Here is a 19,364-nt window from a genome sequence, read left to right as displayed (position 1 = left end):
CCTAGTAGTTCGGGCTGGACTGCCCCTTTTGGGGTGGGGCCAAGCCTGATTTGCATATGGTCTTTCCCTTCTGTAATGGCTTGGCAGGCGAAGAGCGGTGGTCTGGAGGGTTGCCCAGAGCATTGCCAGTGGTTAAGATTAATTCTAAACCTTCCAGCCATCACCTCTTTGTTTTTGGGGTGTACGGTAACTCATGAAAAAGTACAATAGAGGCAAGTCACCAAAAGTGCACAAGCACATTTCCCAATGCATTGTCATGCCGGTCCATGAAGTGTATGCCAGAATAACCAAATGTTTGTGCTAGTTGTGCCCATACATTTCCATGCTGGCTCCACCAACATATGCTAGTATTCCCATATAACAACATACTCATGTTCGCTTTGAGATGTTTTTTATAGTATCATTACTGGAATTAGGCACAAAGCTGGCTCTGCCAATACTTCTATGTAAGAAAATACTACTGTTGGTTTGGCCATTAAAAGGAACACATCACAATAAGAAAGCATGTCCAAACTGGATCCAATGTAAGCCAGTCTAGACCCATAAGAACACTTTCATCCTTGCTTCATCATAGATGCTCAGTTAATAAAATGTCATGCTACAGTAAGAAAGTGAGGTAATACTACTTATTATGCTTGCTTTATCAAGGATGCCGAGTAATAAACATCATGCCAGAGTAAGCAATGGGTAGACTGGCTGCACCAAAATGCCAGTCTAGCCAGGTCATGACACACATGTACTTGGCTTTGCCTGAAAATACCAGTAAAACATGCAAAGTTAATAAAGGATGCGTCAAAAATCTCTAGAGATTCCCAGTCTCCCAGAGCCTTACACACACACACACACACATATCCCCTTTCACCCATCCATACATCTCCTCTCACATTCGTTCACACTGCATTCACCACAGAGTCATGCACCCACCCACCCAGAACATTCATACACACAAGCACATTCATACGTATTCACCCACCAGTCACTCTCCCATTTACCTTCTCTAACATACACTCACACTGCACCCACCTGCCTAGAACATTTGCACATACACACGCACACGCACACTCACATTCCTAGTCACCCACCATTCACTCATCCCAAACCTGACATGTCCACTTGCAATGCATTCTCCACACAGAAACGCATCCACCCACCCAGAACATTCAAACACACACTATCACATTCCTACTCATTGACCCACCACTCAATGATGGATACACCTTCTCTCGCGTCCACTCACACTGCATTCTCCGCACAGACATGTACCCATCCAGAACATTGAAACACACTATCACATACATACTCATTCAACCAGCAGTCACTCACTCATACACCTTCTCTTACATCAACTCTGACTGCATTCTCTACACAGGCACACATCCACAGAGAAAATTCAAACTTACAAACTATCACATTTCTTCTCATTCAGCCACCACTCACTGACCCATAGCACATACATACATCTGACACGCACTTCACACTTGCAAAATCCACATCACATTAAAAAATAAAAATAAAGCCTTCTTACCTGTTTGCCTGGCTTCAGTCCGTCACACCGGGCCACCTTCGGTTCCTCTGTGCTGCTCACAAACAGGAAACAGGAAGCTGGGAGATTTTCCTGGTTCCTGTATATGAGCCGTGAGGAAGCCAGAGGAGAAGGGGTTGGAGCTGAACATGGCATGTGACACGTGCTACATGTCACAGTCAGCTCCAACCCCTACTAAGCGTTTCCTTCTCACGCTGCAAGCCCCAGCCTTCAACCTGATGGGCGAGGACTGGGCTGCCCCCCCCAGACTGGTGTGGCGGGGCCCCATGTAAGCTCCTGGCTATCGGAGTAGCAGGGGACTCCCGCTACTCCAGTGCCCAGGAGCTTCCATTTAAAAAATCATTTTAAAAATACAGGGCTAGCAAGGGGCACTGCAGGGGTAGCAAGGGAGGCCACGGGGATCATGTATGTGACCCTGGCGACCCCAAATAACATCCCATGTGGAAGAGGGTGTTCTTGGTGGCCTTTACCTCGGCAAGGAGGCTGTGGGAAATTGTTTGTGCACGGCTCAGATTCTGCAAGTTCTCTCAGATTCCCTGGTTCTCAGATGTGATCCGAGTTTTCTTCCTAAAGTCATTTCTAAGTTCCATCAGTCACGGGATATTGTGCTTCCGTCCTTCTTTCTTTCCCAGTCCCACCTCTCCTGAGGATAAGCGGTGGCATGAATTGGACGTTAAAAGGTCTGTGTTGGCCTACCCCTGGATAGAACAGCGTCCTGAGGTTTCTAAGCGGGGACCCGGGTTTCGATCCTGTGTTGCTCTGCATCGTCTTGCTTCCAAAACAAGCACTTGCCACTGAGCTATGCTACCTGTGCCGAATATAAACAAACCTACCTACACTCTGCACAACCCTCTTTTTTAACTTTCCCATACTCTGTCCAGTATCAAGTACCTAAAAACACATATTCGGTGGCCCGTTATATGTTTGTCTTCATTTAAAAAGCTGACCCAGATAAGTAGTGCCAGTTACCTTTTTGCTCTGGCATATACCCTAGAACTACTCAGCCTATCTGCGGGATATTAAATTACTATGTACCCATAGCAGAGGCTGAGACTTTGCCATAGGTGTTAACCTTTTAAACACTTCTCCATTGATTCCCACCCATTAGGGTATTAGTGACCTGGGACAGACAAGGTTGTAACTATCATTGGATTGTGAGGTTATTCAAAAATGATTTCTCTTTTCCTCTTTTTCTGTCCCTTTTAGATAATCAGCTCATCAGCGATATCTAGGGAAATTTCGGGAGTAGGCAGGGATAGTGAGTGATAACATCTATCCTTCTGTTTTCAATAACAGCCCTGTATTTCCCAGGCCACTCTCTCCCTCCTTATTTGGTACTTACGATTAGCAATTGAATTCAGCAGGCTATTGCCTTAGCCTATTCTGGTGTGCAGATCTCTTTGCTGGCTTTTTTCAGGATAGTACTACTAGGCACACAGCGGCATCCTGGGCAGTGGCAAAGGGTGTGCCGAGTTTTGGACATCTGCTGGGCGATGACCTGGGTCAACCCGAAAACGTTCACCAGATACTATTGCCTCATTTTGCACATGCCAGGGTCTTTGTCCTTTGAAGGGAGGTGGGAGGTGTTGAGTGCTGGTACTGCTAATCAAGGGTGATTTGTTGTGGTGTTTTGGAATAAAGTTGGTGATGGGGTGTTGCAACTTCAGTCTTGTTGGCCTATGTTTTTGTGTTAATGGATCACTTTTTCACGTCTGTCTTTGGTATGCCTCACAAGTAAGTACTGGGACGAGGAGGAGGTACATGAAGGTAAAGACCTGGCTACTTAATGGTAATATTGTTACTCATAGTCCTACTCTTCCTCATCACAGTACTTACGACCCTCCTTGCCCGCTATGGTGCGGCGTGAAAAACCTTCCATGATATGTTAGGAGGTATTGAAACTAACATGTTGTGGAGTTGCGAGAGTATTGTACTCTCTGGGGAGGCATGGCTCATGTATGGGTGTTAGTGAAAAGATGGAATGTATTCCTGAGATGGAGTTCGGTGACCTCACAAGTACTTTGACGATGAAGAGTATGACTATGAGTAATGAAGATTAACAGTAAGTAATCTGGTCAGCTATTCACAAAAGACTGCTATGAACTATTCATAGCAGTGAGTGGAGAATACATGTGGGAGTGAGTATATTCCCTGACAAGTCCTTTGCCTTTTTCACATACATCAAAAATTAAATTGAGCAATGAAGTAACCCCTTTTTCTGCCTCTTTGATGTTTACTTGATTGACCACTAAAAACGCAGTTTATTGTTTTGAGGAAATGTGCTTTTTTCACATCATGCAGAACATGATATGGTCACCACGATAAGAAAAATGACTAAGGACTTATGGCTGATTGTATAGGGTCCACTTAAATGACTCTGTTCTTATTAAGCATGTGTAAAACCTGTGCGCATACTTTTTACAAACATGGTTATTTTCCTTGGTTTTTTTATAGTTTAGAGGGGACAAGATTCCAATTTGTGAATCCGGCACCTCTCTCCACCATACAAGTCCAAATGTATTTCTGCTAGCATCTAATTTTGATGATGGCTGATTGGTGTGGATGCCATAGGAATCCATGTAAATGACCCGAATATTTATTGGTAATCTTACATTACACTGATTCTATCAACTACCCTTTGTGACAAACCTGGAAGAAAGATCCTAGGCCGTACCTTAGTCCTTCTTCCATGTTTCTTTATTTTCTTTTCTCTCACCACCATTTGAAATATAATAATCTCCCATTCCCACTTGTTTAATACCAAGCTGTCTCGGCATGGGTGGGAAAGGTGTAGGGGGGAACTAAGACTTTGACGAGTAAGACTAGGAGTCTGTGTAATGCAGCAATAACACCCATTGCGGCAGGCTGCATTGGTCAGGGATGGCCTGAGCCAAAAATGATAGGCCAGAGAGAAGCTAGTGCCTTAACAATGAGCCCCAGTGCCATTACTGGCAGATCCAGCTCGCCACTGAGAGTGTTTATCCTATTAACACCCCAGGGCTGCTCAGTCCCGAGATGCTAAGAGCAAGTCTGTTTTTTTTTTTAAAAAAACGGTGACTTGTTTTGTGTGGATCACAGAGGAGCCGGGCATGGAAATGGAAGATGGGATTTGCATGGAGGCAGTGTTCATCAGTGTCCCAGAACCTCACACCCTTCTGGCAATTAAGCCAGGGCTTTGTCCCAGCCAGTGTCTCCTGCTGATGGGCCTACTCTGAGTGGACAGTTTGGGAAATTTTATTTAGTAAATTCTCCTAAAAAACAAGAAACACCAAACCATAAACTAGGACTGCCGTGATACAGATTGATGATCTAGAAGACAGTGTATCGGGGGATTGAGATAGGAGATGCTCACAAAGCCAACAAAGTGGAGGCATTTTTCATGAAACCTAAGCCCTCCCATGGCCAAGGGTTTTACTTGAACTTCAGGTACTGCTGCAAGTAATGAAGACTGGACCTCTGGTCCTCCAGATGTAAGATCCAGAAATGTAGGAGCATCTGTAAGATGCCTCGACCTGTAAGTCATGCAGATTGCCTTGGCAGCCGAAACAACAAGGGCCTGATAAACAGACACAGGGCCTGGAAGAACCAGCTACTGAGGCATGAGTAACAATTACTAATGTAAGCATTGATCTGTGGAGCTTCCAGGTGCGCACAAAGCAAGTGCCAAAACAAAATCGAAGAGGATTACCAACGTATTCTCCCATGGGGCTGCAATAATGTATCCATAGCTGTATTAGGCTAAGACCATAGGTCTTAAGGATACCAGCAATCGCATAACTGAAACAAATTGGGATCAGTTTAATGGGAGATGCTTTATCAGGACCTGGAGAACAAATCATTAAACATGGAAGGAGGACTAAGGAAGGGCCAAGGATCTTTTTTCCAAGTTAGTTTGAAACTGTAGTTTCTGTCTCAAGGGGCCTTGGCCTCGCATACTAAAGACTTGTATGAGGAAGATGGACAAGGGCTTTGTGAGAGTCCTGATCAGCCCACTTTTCTCGTTGTGAGTTCCGCAGAAGGCTGCTTTTGTTCCAAGTCGGCCTTTGGGGGAACTGCACATGTGTTCACAGGAAGTGGACATGGTGGCATCACGAACTGTCAGGCAAGGAGGAGGTACATGTGTATGTATGTGTGTGGGGGGTACGTGTGTGTGTGAATGTTATGATTAGAGAGCGGGTCGGGCGACAGAGGTGGCAGGGGTCCCCCGCAGAATTGATGACTGGGACTAGGCACTGGGGAGGAGGGCAGGTGAGGTTCACAGTGGTTGTGGGGGTATCCCCCATATCGCGAACAAACATGACAGTGGGGTCTGTAAAGGGAAAGATGTTTCCCTGCAGTGTCCGGGCTTTGATGAATTCGGCCTGCGACTCCCATAGCAGTGTTTGCTCATTACCCTCCCAGTGCAAGCTTTCTCCAGTCCTTCCCTGGCAGTACTATTGAACGCTAGCAGTGTTCCCCCAGAAGAACATTGTCAGGACTATCACATCCCAGACATATATTGTCGACGATGTAGGGTTCAAGTAGTCTGAGATTCCTCTTGCTTTGCCACAACAGTGTTAGAAGACTCTGTTATTGTAAGACTCCTCCAGCAGTGCCCTGTCAAGGCTACAGGGCCCCCACAGTGTGAGGTCCCTTCAGAAATATGGCGTTAGTGGTGTAGGACTCTAGCAGTGTAAACCTGCCCCGTAAACAGCAATTGAGTAGCAGTGCAAGCTTAATAAAGTGCCATGTCAGTTATACAGCCCACAAAAGTACATAGTTAGGCCCTATGCCCCCACAATGTTCTCCTATCCTGTTGATCTTTGTAGTCAGAGCTTCCTACAGCAGGGACCTGCCAACGGCTAAATGACTGCAGCAGTGTGCGCCTCCTTCACAAATACACAGTGCAATAGGATTTTGCAGTGCTGTGTCAGTGCTGTTGGACTCTTCTACTGGGAGAATAGTCACATTGGCACCAAGAAGTGCCTGTGTTTCACAGCGCGTGCCTTAAAATAAATAAATAAATACATACATACATTGATAGGGCTGCATATCATTGAATGGGTAATGCTTGAGGAAGGAAGAAGCAGGAGAAGGGAGGTTGCACTGTACCATTATGTCGGTTGAGTACAGGGGGCATACTACCAAGCGCTCTTTGTGACCAAAATGAGGGTAACCAGATGGCCAGAACCCCCATATGAGGGTCTCCATGAAGCAATGCTGGCCTCACTCAGCTGAACGTGACCAGGGATGAGAGTGGCTTTGACATGACCTGCGAGTGCAGCCTGAGTAAGGGAAAGATAGTGATACAAAGGATATTTTTATTATTTATTTTTTTTTATTAAAATGATATAGTTTATACATAAACTACAAAGGAAATAGAGTGGCGAGAGCTATTGGTTTGATGGGGCCTGCACACTAATGCAATCACAGTTGTTGTCTGTCATTATTTGATCAAGACCACTTCAGCAAAAGTATGTTCGGGCAATTGGGCCCTCTGAATAAAGAGTTGGTGGTGTACAAACCAAGAAAGCAGTATTTATTTATTTCATTATTTTAGTAATGTCAAAGTAAACATACGCCTCACAGTGATTTCAGTTTGTGACAGGGGCAGTCTGTTTATTTTCTTTGTAATGAAAGAAAACAATCCAACAGAGTACCCACATCTAAAGAGTAAACCACAGAGAAAATAAAACAGCCCCCACATATGCTATTTTCATTAGATTAAGGAGTCATTTGTGACACTGTTGAAGTGTGAACTCTCACAACCTTTTGCATGTCACATGTGTCATGAGAGAGCCATCTCCTACTTTCATATCTTCACTTCACTTGTCGGTATCTCCCGCTTACACATCCGCACTCCATCTAGTCACGTGTGATAAGTCCCTCTATAATACCATCTCTGCAATGCCTTAGAGGCTGTGCTGCTTTCGGATTGCAATGCCGTGTGGGCCGTCAGAAAAACCCTTCTAACAAATTTGCAGATAGCTTTTCCAATACAATTCTCCTTTGTCATTCCCTCCTTTTTGCTTCATGCACAGCCATCTTTCAAAACACATTATGACTTTATTTTCAGCATTTTACATAATGTGTTCTTCCATCCTTAACTAGGTCAATGCGGACTGACATTTATTTTATTGACCCTGCCTATACATAGTTTGCTAGTAGAGTCTTAAATGACTTCTATGGTCACGATACAATGGATTTCATCTTCCTTACTTGATGAGTTCTCTTTATTACCATAAAACATTTTCTTTTGTATGTATGCAGGTAGTGTATGGAGATATACTGAATTTTAACAAGCATTGGCAATGCCAATAGTTTTGGCATTGGTAGATGTCTTTTGCATTTTAGATTTATATGTATTTATAAAAATGTTGCTACTATTTATTTGTAAAGATGATTGGAGAGGAATCTGGTTGTAAGATAAACAATGTATTAGCAATGTATGTATAGAACAGTTTCAATTACAGTACATAAAATAGTTTAACATGCTTTAAAAGTTTTGATTAGTCTTAAAAGTGTTGTTGGGACAAACTCCCAGGTATGCCAGAGGGCCACTAGGAGTTTACGGACTCTCTGAAGGCCCAACACCTTCCACAAGATAAACAGAGAACTCGGTCAATGGCAAGTTCAAACGGCAGTTTATTACAGGCGAAACCAACGGGGATCAGCAGAGGAACAGGAGAAATCCATGCACCTCTCAACTTCTCCTGGCGCGCAATCACAATTATGTCACTGCTTCGTCATTACTTGGGCCTCTCTCTCCAGAAACCTATCGCCCCCTCCTAATTGGCTACTGAGCCTCTTACCACCTACAGTGGACACTATACATGTTATTCTACTGGCCCATCCATGTCAGGTGGCTGACCTGGTCCATCCCCAAGTCACTATCTATAACAATGTTGCAGTGTGATGGGTTTACCATTGGTTCTGACCCGTTGCTACCCACCCCTAGGATACTGAACTGTGGTTGGCTAGAGCTGATGCCCCAGGACTGGGATTCCCAAAGGTTCTCAGCTCTCGTGTGCATTTTCAAGGTAATAAGAATGACTATTATTTTGTTTTTTTGTTTTTTATTTGTAACACGCACCAGACCCGAAGGTATCAGGGCACCAGAACAAGGACCTTTTCAGTTTACATGGTTACAGATAAGTGCAGTATATGCAAAGGTATAGCTCAGATGCGATAAAGAGGAGTCTGAGAGAGTTAAAGGTAAGGTACACAATATGCATGGATATAAGTTAGGTAAATGGCTGAGCGTAAATCATATGAGTTACATACAATACAATACATATGCAATACATGGAATAATGTAAGTTACAAGGGTTTTCAAGAGGTGAGACAGAATGAGATAGAATGAGATATATCTAATGCAGGTAAGAGGTAAGAGGTTTGGGAAGAGTATGAGACTGTACATTAGGATTAGTTGATTTCAGAAGAGAGAAAGATGGGTAAGAGTTAAGGCTAAGTTTAAGGATCATTGGCTTTGAGCCAGTTGATGATGTTTAGTCCAAATTGATGGTAAGTTTGCTCCACCCTGAGAGTAGGTGGGAGGGTATTCCAAAGTTGGGCAGCTTTAACAGTGAAGCTATTACCACCAATTGTCATTCGTTTCAACGATGGGACTGTCAGAGAGTTAGTGTAGGCTGCTCTGGTAGGTCGGAGCGCAAGTCTTCTTTTAAACCTCTCTGTCAGGTATCAAGGTGCTGCATTGTTCAGACATTTTTAGGTGAGGGAGACTGTCTTTAGTTTAATTGTATTGTATTGTATTGTAATTGTAGTGGTGAGCCAGTTTGCCTGTCTACTTGCTGTTGGGATATGTTCACTTTTAGTCAATATGTTCACTTTTAGTTCACTTTTAGTCAATCCTAACGCTGCTCTCAAGGCATTATTTTGGAGTAATTGAATTTTCTTGGTGATATATTTGTTGGACCCCAGGTATAAGGTGTTGCAGTAATCTAGTTTGGAGAGCACAAGTGCTCTTGCCAGTGAGATGCAACAGCTAGTTGTAAGGAAGGGTTTAGCTGATCTGATTAGCTTACATGTGTAGGTTGTGGATGATGCCATAGCATTCACCTGTTTTACCGAGGTGAGGTTATAGTCGAGATACAAAACCTAGGGTTTTTACCTCTTTGGCCACCTTAATCATGTTCCCATCAATATCGAATGAGGTGTAGTTAGGGCCAAGTTTGTTAATGTTGGATGGGGTCCCTAGAATGATGAGTTGTTTTGTCATCATTCAGGCATAGACCGTGGAGTGCCATCCATGCCTGGATGATGAAGTATATTCTATTCACCAAGGCCAAATCCTGATTGTAATCTCCCGTAAGTGGGATGAGAATCTGGGTGTCATCCACATAGTTAGTGTAGGTGACACAGAGACAATCTAGAACATTAAAGAGGGGCTTGGTGAATATATTATACATGGTGGGAGAGATGCAGGACCCTTGGGGAACACCACATGTGATGGGAATGGGATCGGCTGCTGCTGAAGTAGAAAAAACTCTCATGGTTCTTTCAATTAAAAAGGATTTAATCCACGCTATAACTTGTTGCGAGAAGTGCGCTGCTGACTCTAGATGGTTGCAGAGTACCTTGTGATCCACCAGGTCAAACGCTGCTGACAGATCCAGAAGAAGTAGTAAGGCGCATCTTCCTTGGTCTCTCAGCTCGTCAACCTGGGTCTTAAGGTCATTGAGTGCTGTTTCAGTCCCATGTTGTGGTCTGAAGCCTGATTGCCGGGTGCCAAGGAGTAGGTTCTGTTCCAAGAATTGCTGAATCTGTAGGTAAGCCACCCTGTCCAATATCTTTAGGAGGAATGGCACCGTTGTTATCGGTCTTTAGTTTGTGGGTATGGTAGGGTCTAGTGTTTGTTTCTTGAGAAGTGGGAGGACCCATGATTCCTTGAGGTTACTAGGGATAGTACCTGAGGTGAATGACGCGTTAATAAGTGAATGGGGACAAGTACCTTGCCGCATCTTTTATGAGTTGGGCTGAGCATTTATCTCCTCTGCAATTGGATGGTTTAAGAGAGAGTATTATTTTTTCAACCTCAAGAATAGAGACTTTATTAACTGTAAAACATTGTGCTGGTTTGGGTAAAACAGTCTTAGGGATATTAGTTTGTGGAGTGTATTTGGGTATGTTTAATCTTTTATTTAGCTATTTTGACTTGGAGAGAGCAATTTTGTCATTAAGTGCATTCTGTATGTCAGAGCACCATATCTTATCTTTAACACAGTTATCAGGTAACGGGATAGGGTTTTCCAATTCTTTCAGTATTACAAAAAGTTCCTTCGTGCGAGATTTGGCTTGCAGTATCCTGTTGTCGAAACTTTCTTTTTTGGACCGCTTTATTTCCGAATTGTATTTAAGAAATGTTGATGGGATTAGCTTTATTCGCCTCAGATGGTGCTAATCCCCAGATGTTCTCAATTTTACGTCTTTCTTTCCTTAGTAGGTTTAAGTATGGTGTGAACCACGTATTTAGGTGGGCTCTAGGTTTGCTATTCCTAAGTTTCAATGGGGGCAGTGGTGTCAAGGGCTTCTGTTATGACTTTATTAAATTCATTTACTAAGGTTGATGGCTCTAGCGTGTCAGGTAGTGCGTTTAAAGTAGGGAGAATCAGCGGTAGGAGTTTGCCGGTAGTGATCTTTTTTTAGTTTCTGGTTAGCATGGGTGGTGCTATAGGGTTATTGTGAGAGAAGTTCATTTTGGCATCTACAGTGAAGGCTATGAGCGAATGGTCAGTCCATGCCTGTGGGCTCACTGAGGTAATGGTAGTATTGCAGTTATGGTCAGCCACCCAATTGTGTGTTCTACACTTCTCGTGGGTTGGCTGTGCAACATTTTGGGAGAAGCCTAGTTCGGATATGACATTGGCAATGGATGTTGCTTGTATGTCTTTAGGGTCATTAAAGCCCAGGTTCATGTCTCCTAGGAGTGCCTGTGTAGCATTCTTTAGGTTGTCTGCCAGGATCATAAAGAGGTCCTCCTCGAAGGAGCCAGTGGGGCCTGGTGGTCTGTATATTAGATATATGGTGATGGTTTGGGAGTCTGATAAAGGTAACTTGAGTATGAGAGATTCACACAAGTTGACATGTAGGGGTGCTGTTATTTTCATTGCTAGACTTGATTTGGCAATGATAGCTAGACCTCCTCCCCGGGTGTCAGCTCTATCTTGTCTAAGTATGGTGCAGTTAGCAGGCACAGCAAGCATCAGTGCAGGACCTGCTTCTGATGTAACCATGATTCGGTGATGGCTATGAAGTCATAATTTTCTGTTTGTATCAGGTCGCGAATTTCGGTGGCATGTGCTACTAGTGACCTTGCATTAATGAGAGCACCTTTGAGTGGTGGAGTGGTTAAGGATATGGTGGGCTTAGCATTACTGTTGGTATGTTCCAATTTGTTTGGATGTTTATTAAGTTTAGTCCTTCTATTGTTTGCGTTTAAGGTGACATTGAGGTTGGATTTCTGAGTGGTAGTATTTCGTTTGTTGCTGAATTGTGGGAGTGTGGTAGATCTAATGACAGGCAGTTCAAATAGTTTGGATAGTCTGGAACGGAATTTCATATTCCTCTGTGTGACGTTGCATGGAATGTTAGTTCTGTTAGGGGGGTTATGTGTATGGCTAACGTTGATCTGTTTGGTAGGGGTGCAAGTGTTGTTAGTCATCATCTTGGTGGTCGTACTTTGAGGTACAGGCTCGGAGATGAAGGTCAGAAATGTCAGGAGAACAGTTAGTTGGATGATAGTAACCTGCATTATGTTTTCTAACAATCAGGTAGCAGGGTAAGTACAGATCACAGTAGGTGGGTTGAAGTAGACAGGACAAGAACGCCTAGAGATGGGCTAGTCTAGTGCAAGCAGCCATATGTAAAACAGGATAGGTTGGTTCAATGTATGTATACAATCTGTGTGTCTGCATTGTAACTTGTGTGTACCACCTTAGCCTGTGAGAGTGCTCTTTTGCTCAGTGCAACACTTGCCTCACATTGTAGCATATGTGTTGAAGTCCTCTGTCTGGTAGCCTGAGATCGGCTCCCTTTGCCAGCAATGGGTGCTGTCCATTGTCTGCGTTGGCCGGGTCACGTGTTCAGAGACCATGATTTTAAGCTGTGCAGCTCTGAATTATGAGGAATTATTCGTATTTACTGCAGCTGTTGCCTTTGTCGTCCAGGGAACGGAATGTCATCCGTATCTTGTGGCCTTGGCAGTGGGTACTGTCTCACATGGTTTGCTCCTTGTCCAGCCTGGATTTTGCTCAGCTTGGCTCTTGCTGAGAGGCCTGTGGCCTGCTGTACGTTTCCTAAACCATTATAATGCGATTGCTACAATGTTTGTGCTATACTACATTCGTCATAAGTTTGTCACACTTGAATCTGTCATGTCCCATAGATGCTCCTGCAGTTCCATAGGGTTATTTCACACGTAAGCCTCTGCAAGCATTGCTCAGCATATCTTGCTTCTTGCGGTTTCTGCGTTGCTGCGTTTAGCTAATGGCAAAAATAATAAACAATGACAATATGTGTATGCGTTTTTCCTCTAACTATACAACTGTACGCTCAAGTTTTTCATGTATTCAAGTGTGTGTTTATGTCCCAGAGTGTGGATGGCACGTGTGATTCATGTCTAATGCTGCTAAATCGTGGTGTCTCTAACAACATCAGCAACATGGCTTCTTGGCGCTTTAGGTGAGACTGTCAATTGAGGTGTCTTTGGGTATAGCCTGGTGCTCCTCGTCCACTCTGTGGTTCACCTGGTCTGTAGGGCTGGTTGTGGGCATATGGCTGGCTGAGGGGGTATCCCTCGACATATTTGTCAACCATTGGTCTGTTGGGAATTCGTCCAAAATAGAATGGGTGTATAGAATAGAATAAATTGCAGTGTTTCCTGGCCTTCTTTTGTGTTATGAATTTCATGGGTGAGGGTGGTAGCATTCCCCATCCCTCTTCAGTCCCCTCTCTGGTTGGCCTATCAACCACATTCTTATATGACAGTCCTGTTGCTATGGGCTGCCATATCTTAGTTATTCCTCTGAGATGTCCATAGTAGTTTTGTGTGGCCATCGAATGACCAGTGCACGTAGCAACACACTCTTTTGGGGTTGCACCAAACCCACCTCCCTTCATAGTACTTTGGGTCAAGCGGATTGTCCAGCTTCATGGATTCAGTGGGGAATAGCTGGCACTGTGCGATTTTCTCTCTGAGCTTGTCCCTCTCTGCTACAATTTCATCTTTTGTTCCTCCTATGTTCACACCCATCAGGGTCTGCATTCCTCTTCTGCGGTTTCTTGCAGCTTGCCATGCAGATTTTTATCCCGCACATAGATGCTGCTCCCAACACGGGAGCTCTCGCTATCACCTTCAGTCCATCTGACAGCCAATGTGGCATCTATGACCATATATACGGTAGCCAGCTCTTGTCCTTGCCGGTTCCTCATGCCTCCTCTTCCATTTTGGCGTGCATCTGTGCCAGTTGCGCTACTGCATCTGATAGAGTTCCATTATGTTCGACATTGGCAGGTATGATTGCGCAACAGGAACTCCCTATCTTTGCGCAAACCTCTCCTTCCATAGCTGTGAGAAGATCCAGAACATATCTATTCTGGAGCGCCACCAACCTTATTGCTCTGAGCTCTTCCTTTATTGAATCCATTCACAGTAGAGTTAATTGTTACCACCAGCTCCCAGCAAGTGATCTGTAACCATTTGGCATTTGTGTATGTCTGCACAGATGGTATTATTGATGCAAATAACATTTGTGTCCTACTGAACAGCCTATGTTCTGCTGGGATCTCATCTAGTGCCGTTTCTGATGCTTCTGAGGAGTAATTCCCTCCTCTCTTCACACTGCTCAACCTTTCCCGTTTCTCCGTCTTGTCTGCCTTGGCCATTGGTGCCACCTCGACCAATCTCTTCCTTCTCTTATTGTTGTTCATTTTCGGAAATTCATTGAACTTTACATCCTTCCTGGGCATGACCAATGAAGGCATGTTGATGTGTACCAACGAGCAAACTCCTCCTTTCAATCGGGTGGCAACTTCTCGTATACTTTCGATCCGCAAGCCCAATAGTGATCCATCAGTACTGCTGTTCCCATCTTCATAGCTGTGAGTTGCTCAATCATTTTGCACCCAATGTTCGCACCAACTTCAGCCTTGCCATTGTTCTGATAGCACAGGGCTGGTGTCTACAGAGGAATTATCGGCATCGGTCCAGCTTTCATTTTCCACCCATATCAGTAACTTTGCACTTGCCTCCCATTCCTTCAGGCACTTGTCATTTTCCTCCTGCACCTTGTTCACTGACGACTGGGCTAGTGTCAGTGCTTTGCTTCCCACTACTCCATCCTGCCATCCATCGTTAGTGTACACTCGTCCAAACACTAGTATCTGTGGTCTTTCCCAGAACCGGGCTAACCTCCTATCTCCTTCACTCTTGTGTCCAGGGACATGGCAGTTCCTTCATTGTGATAGTCTTTGTTTCTCCCGTCTCAGGTCCGTCAGTTATGTACGATGTAGCTTCATCTAGCTGGCAGTAGTTGTTCAGCATGTCTAATGTCTTGATGTAGTTATCTTTGTACGGGAATGTTCCTTTGTACATCCATCTCAACGTTGCTGACTTCCCTTGAAATCTTCCCTGTGTGTGCACCATCGTGAGAAAGATCAGGCATTGTGCTCTTGCTGTCAGTATTTCAGTAGCAATGAACATTCTAGAGGCACTCATTGCTTAGGAGATTAAAGAGCAAACATAACAGCTCTCCTCAGTGGTTTCCTTACCTACTTTTATGATGTGTTTGTAGCACATGTTGCTGGACACTCGAGCAGTGTTGGTGAGATACATGTTTACTCCCTTCATGTCTGTGTCAACACTGTGCTTACTCTCTTTACCATATCAGCAGTGGTCTCTCGTCCACCTGTCATGGTCGTTCCACCTGCTGGGGTCGGGGGAATGTTACTAGAGGGTACAGCGCTAGCACTAACAACAACATATAATTGCCAGAATATGAATAACATCAATCCACTGGGAATTAATAGACATGACATAATGCTAATGTTGTTTATTGTTCCCTTCATCTCCACTTATGCTGCTTGATCCTTGCAGCCCGGTGATACAGTTGCCCTCCTGAAATGAGCAAAGAAGTGTGTTACTGTGTTAGTGTTGTAAGTGCCCCTAAGCCCCGCGGACCAAGTAATCACTGACGGCGAAGGCAAACACCTCTTACCAGACCTTTCTTACTGGTGGGTTGCTTAATGTGGCCAGCACTGGGGGCTCACTGTGCTCAAGTTGTGCGTATGTTTGGGCCAAGTACTCTACGAAGACAAGATAATATACTCCACGGAATCGTGCTCTGAATCTATTGCGCTCCTTACAGCATGGACAAATTGGTTAGAGAAAGTGTCTGGGTGACGGATGGAAGGTAACATGGGTGAAAACAGACAGTACAATTCCCACGAAGTTCACATAGGCCCTGCGTGTGTGGAAAAGGAAAATAACAAACAGACAGCGTATCCGTAGTCAATTTTTACAAGTGTTCCAGTTGCTGCTTCTGCGTCTTGGGATCTTATGACCATGGGTTTGACGGGCCCCCCAACCGGAAGAAGCACCCCGACAGAATAACCACCGACCGTATGAGGTTGCACCAATCCCCACCGCTCCCAGCATGAGCACGCACTACGAACGGTACCCAGCCATCCGAGCATATAACCCTGCGATGGTACGGACTATATCCAAACCAAGCGACGACAGTCAAGACCGAGCTTGAGATGATTATATGGAATGAATCGACTGAATCTCCCGCAAACCATGTTACAGGTCGTTAGAGACACCATGACGACATAGCTGCGTTAGACAGGAAGCACACGTGCAACCTGCACCTTTGGGACACTCACACACCAATCCACACGAAGAACACGCACGTACAGTTCTGTGAGCTAGAGGACAGTGACATATACATACTGTCTGCATGGTTTGTTATTTTGCCCCTAAGCCCCGCGGACCAAGTAATCACTGACGGCGAAGGCAAACACCTCTTACCAGACCTTTCTTACTGATGGGTTGCTTAATGTGGCCAGCACTGGGGGCTCACTGTGCTCAAGTTGTGCGTATGTTTGGGCCAAGTACTCTACGAAGACAAGATAATATACTCCACGGGATCGTGCTCTGAATCTATTGCGCCCCTTACAGCATGGACAAATTGGTTAGAGAAAGTGTCTGGGTGACGGATGGAAGGTAACATGGGTGAAAACAGACAGTACAATTCCCACGAAGTTCACATAGGCCCTGCGTGTGTGGAAAAGGAAAATAACAAACAGACAGCGTATCCGTAGTCAATTTCTACAAGTGTTTCAGTTGCTGCTTCTGCGTCTTGGGATCTTATGACCATGGGTTTGACGGGCCCCCCAACCGGAAGAAGCACCCCGACAGAATAACCACCGACCGTATGAGGCTGCACCAATCCCCACCGCTCCCAGCATGAGCACGCACTACGAACGGTACCCAGCCATCCGAGCATATAACCCTGCGATGGTACGGACTATATCCAAACCAAGCGACGACAGTCAAGACCGAGCTTGAGATGATTATATGGAATGAATCGACTGAATCTCCCGCAAACCATGTTACAGGTCGTTAGAGACACCATGACGACATAGCTGCGTTAGACAGGAAGCACACGTGCAACCTGCACTTTCGGGACACTCACACACCAATCCACACGAAGAACATGCACGTACAGTTCTATGAGCTAGAGGACAGTGACATATACATACTGTCTGCATGGTTTGTTATTTTGCCACTTAGGCTCGCTACAGCACCGCAGAAACGCAAGATGACAGAAGAGCTTGTGCATATGCTTGCAGATGCTACACGCTATTAACCCTATGGGTGGACAGGAGCACTCAAGGGACCTGACTGACCATGTTATGCCCTAGACCTATGGACAATTATGCTGAATGCATAATCGGAGCCGTAGTAGGCTTTAGGACAGTCCAGCAAGCCAGAATCGTCTCACAGACATGCCAAGCTGCAAGATTCTGTGCAAGTGACACTCCTCACCCACCGCGCCACAGTGAGACCGGCTATAGGAGAGAATATTCCAAGCCAAAATACAAATTAAATAGGAGTAATTCGGCCTCACCAACGGTCTCCCACACGTGACTCGGCCAAACTGACATGGTGCCAAGGCCTGGAAACTGGGAACATGTGGCCAATTGTCATGATTCCTGCCCCTCATGTTCCCAGCCCTCCAAGATGTCAGGCTGGAGCCAGGCCACGATCACCTACATGGCCCTCAAGGGCCTCTCCATCCCTCCAAAGACCCACTTCGAGTCAGACTTGGCGCTTGTGGCACCAGACTCACTCACTCCCATAGGATAAGATTGGGGATTGGACTTATAGTGCATTGATGGGAACAAGATGGATGCCCCCACATATTTCGGTTCCCAGAACTGCATGTGCAGTCTAGTCTTTTGGGTCTGGTTCAGCCCAGAAACACCTGGGATACCCAGAGACTATTTAAGCCACACCCAGGCTGAGAAACATGCTTTGCGTTTTCTGCACCTGCAGCGTGGCACTCACTGTGTTCAGATCAGTCTCCAGTCGGCCTGCATCTTTCTTCTGCGCCCAGCTCCTGCAAGAACAAGAACACCGTTAGGAACAGCCTTACCTTGTGGCGCTTCTGCCCATCATTCATCGCTCCTTCTGTTCTGCGGGCATCTTCGGCAGTGTCATTCCCATCCCGGCACGCCGCTTCCTAAGGAAAAGGGAAAAGAACAGAAAAAAGGCATTAGTAAGCATTCAACAAATCTTCGCTTATTTTTAAAGACTGTACAAGCTTCAAACGCTTACCTGAATCCCAGCCGCTCTGGGCGAACTCTGTCTCCGGAACTTCTCATCCATCTGCAAGAGGGAAAAAGACACTCCACGTTAGCGTGGAAACATATAGAGGCGCCGCATACCGCGCTTACTCACCGCATTTCTTCTTCATAACCGGCATCCATGCTGAAAACGTTGCGGCACCTAAAAGACACAGAAAAAGAACTCCGTTCAATACAAATACGTAAAGGTCGCATCGCGCATCGCGCTCTCACTAACCTTGAGCGCTACTCTTCTCAGCAGCACGTCGCCATCCCCGGACACCGGCCATCATCTAAGGAAGGAAAGGAACAAAGTTAGAGAACTGCTCAAAAGACTCATTATACTTACCTGTCGGACTCTTGCCAGTGAAGTAACTAGGCAGCAACGAACCCGCATCAATCAATGCGCCCCTGCGTTGAAAGCAGGACGGAGAGCACATTTTCCAAGAAAATAAGGTGAGCTGTGGATCAAAGGGAAGGGTTGGACCCCGGGGAAGAAGGGGTTCAAGCACACAGAGACAATAGGGAGTTAAACTCTACCAATCCTGTGTTTCAGGCCCAGTCTCCAGTCGAGTAGACTCCAGGGAAGGGTTTGAGGTCATAAGAGGTCAGAACAGGCTGAGTGACGTCCCCGTGGATACCAGGTGAGCGTTACAGAACGCAAAGCCTCACATCAAAACCCACCTGGGCGTCATGGAAACATCAAAAACCGACCAGTTAGCCCACATGTTCGGGCAGCTACGTTCCGAAGTACATGCAGCCAGGCAGGAGACCAACACCCTGAGGAGAGAGCTGATAGTAGCCAAAGAACACACTGATGATTTAAGCCGGCAACTTCTCCAGTCACAAGCAGGGCATGCACCTTTGCCGGGAAGCGTGCCCTCGATGCCAGCACCATCAGCCAAACCCGTTCAGATAATACTTCCTGGGGCAGGTCCCTTGGCCCCGCCCGAACGATTTACGGGGGATCCCAAGA

This window comes from Ambystoma mexicanum, chromosome 7p, assembly GCF_040938575.1.
Source record: "Ambystoma mexicanum isolate Mex_15411 chromosome 7p, UKY_AmexF1_1, whole genome shotgun sequence".
Classification (NCBI taxonomy): Eukaryota; Metazoa; Chordata; class Amphibia; order Caudata; family Ambystomatidae; genus Ambystoma; species Ambystoma mexicanum.
This window is presented reverse-complemented; position numbering follows the sequence as displayed.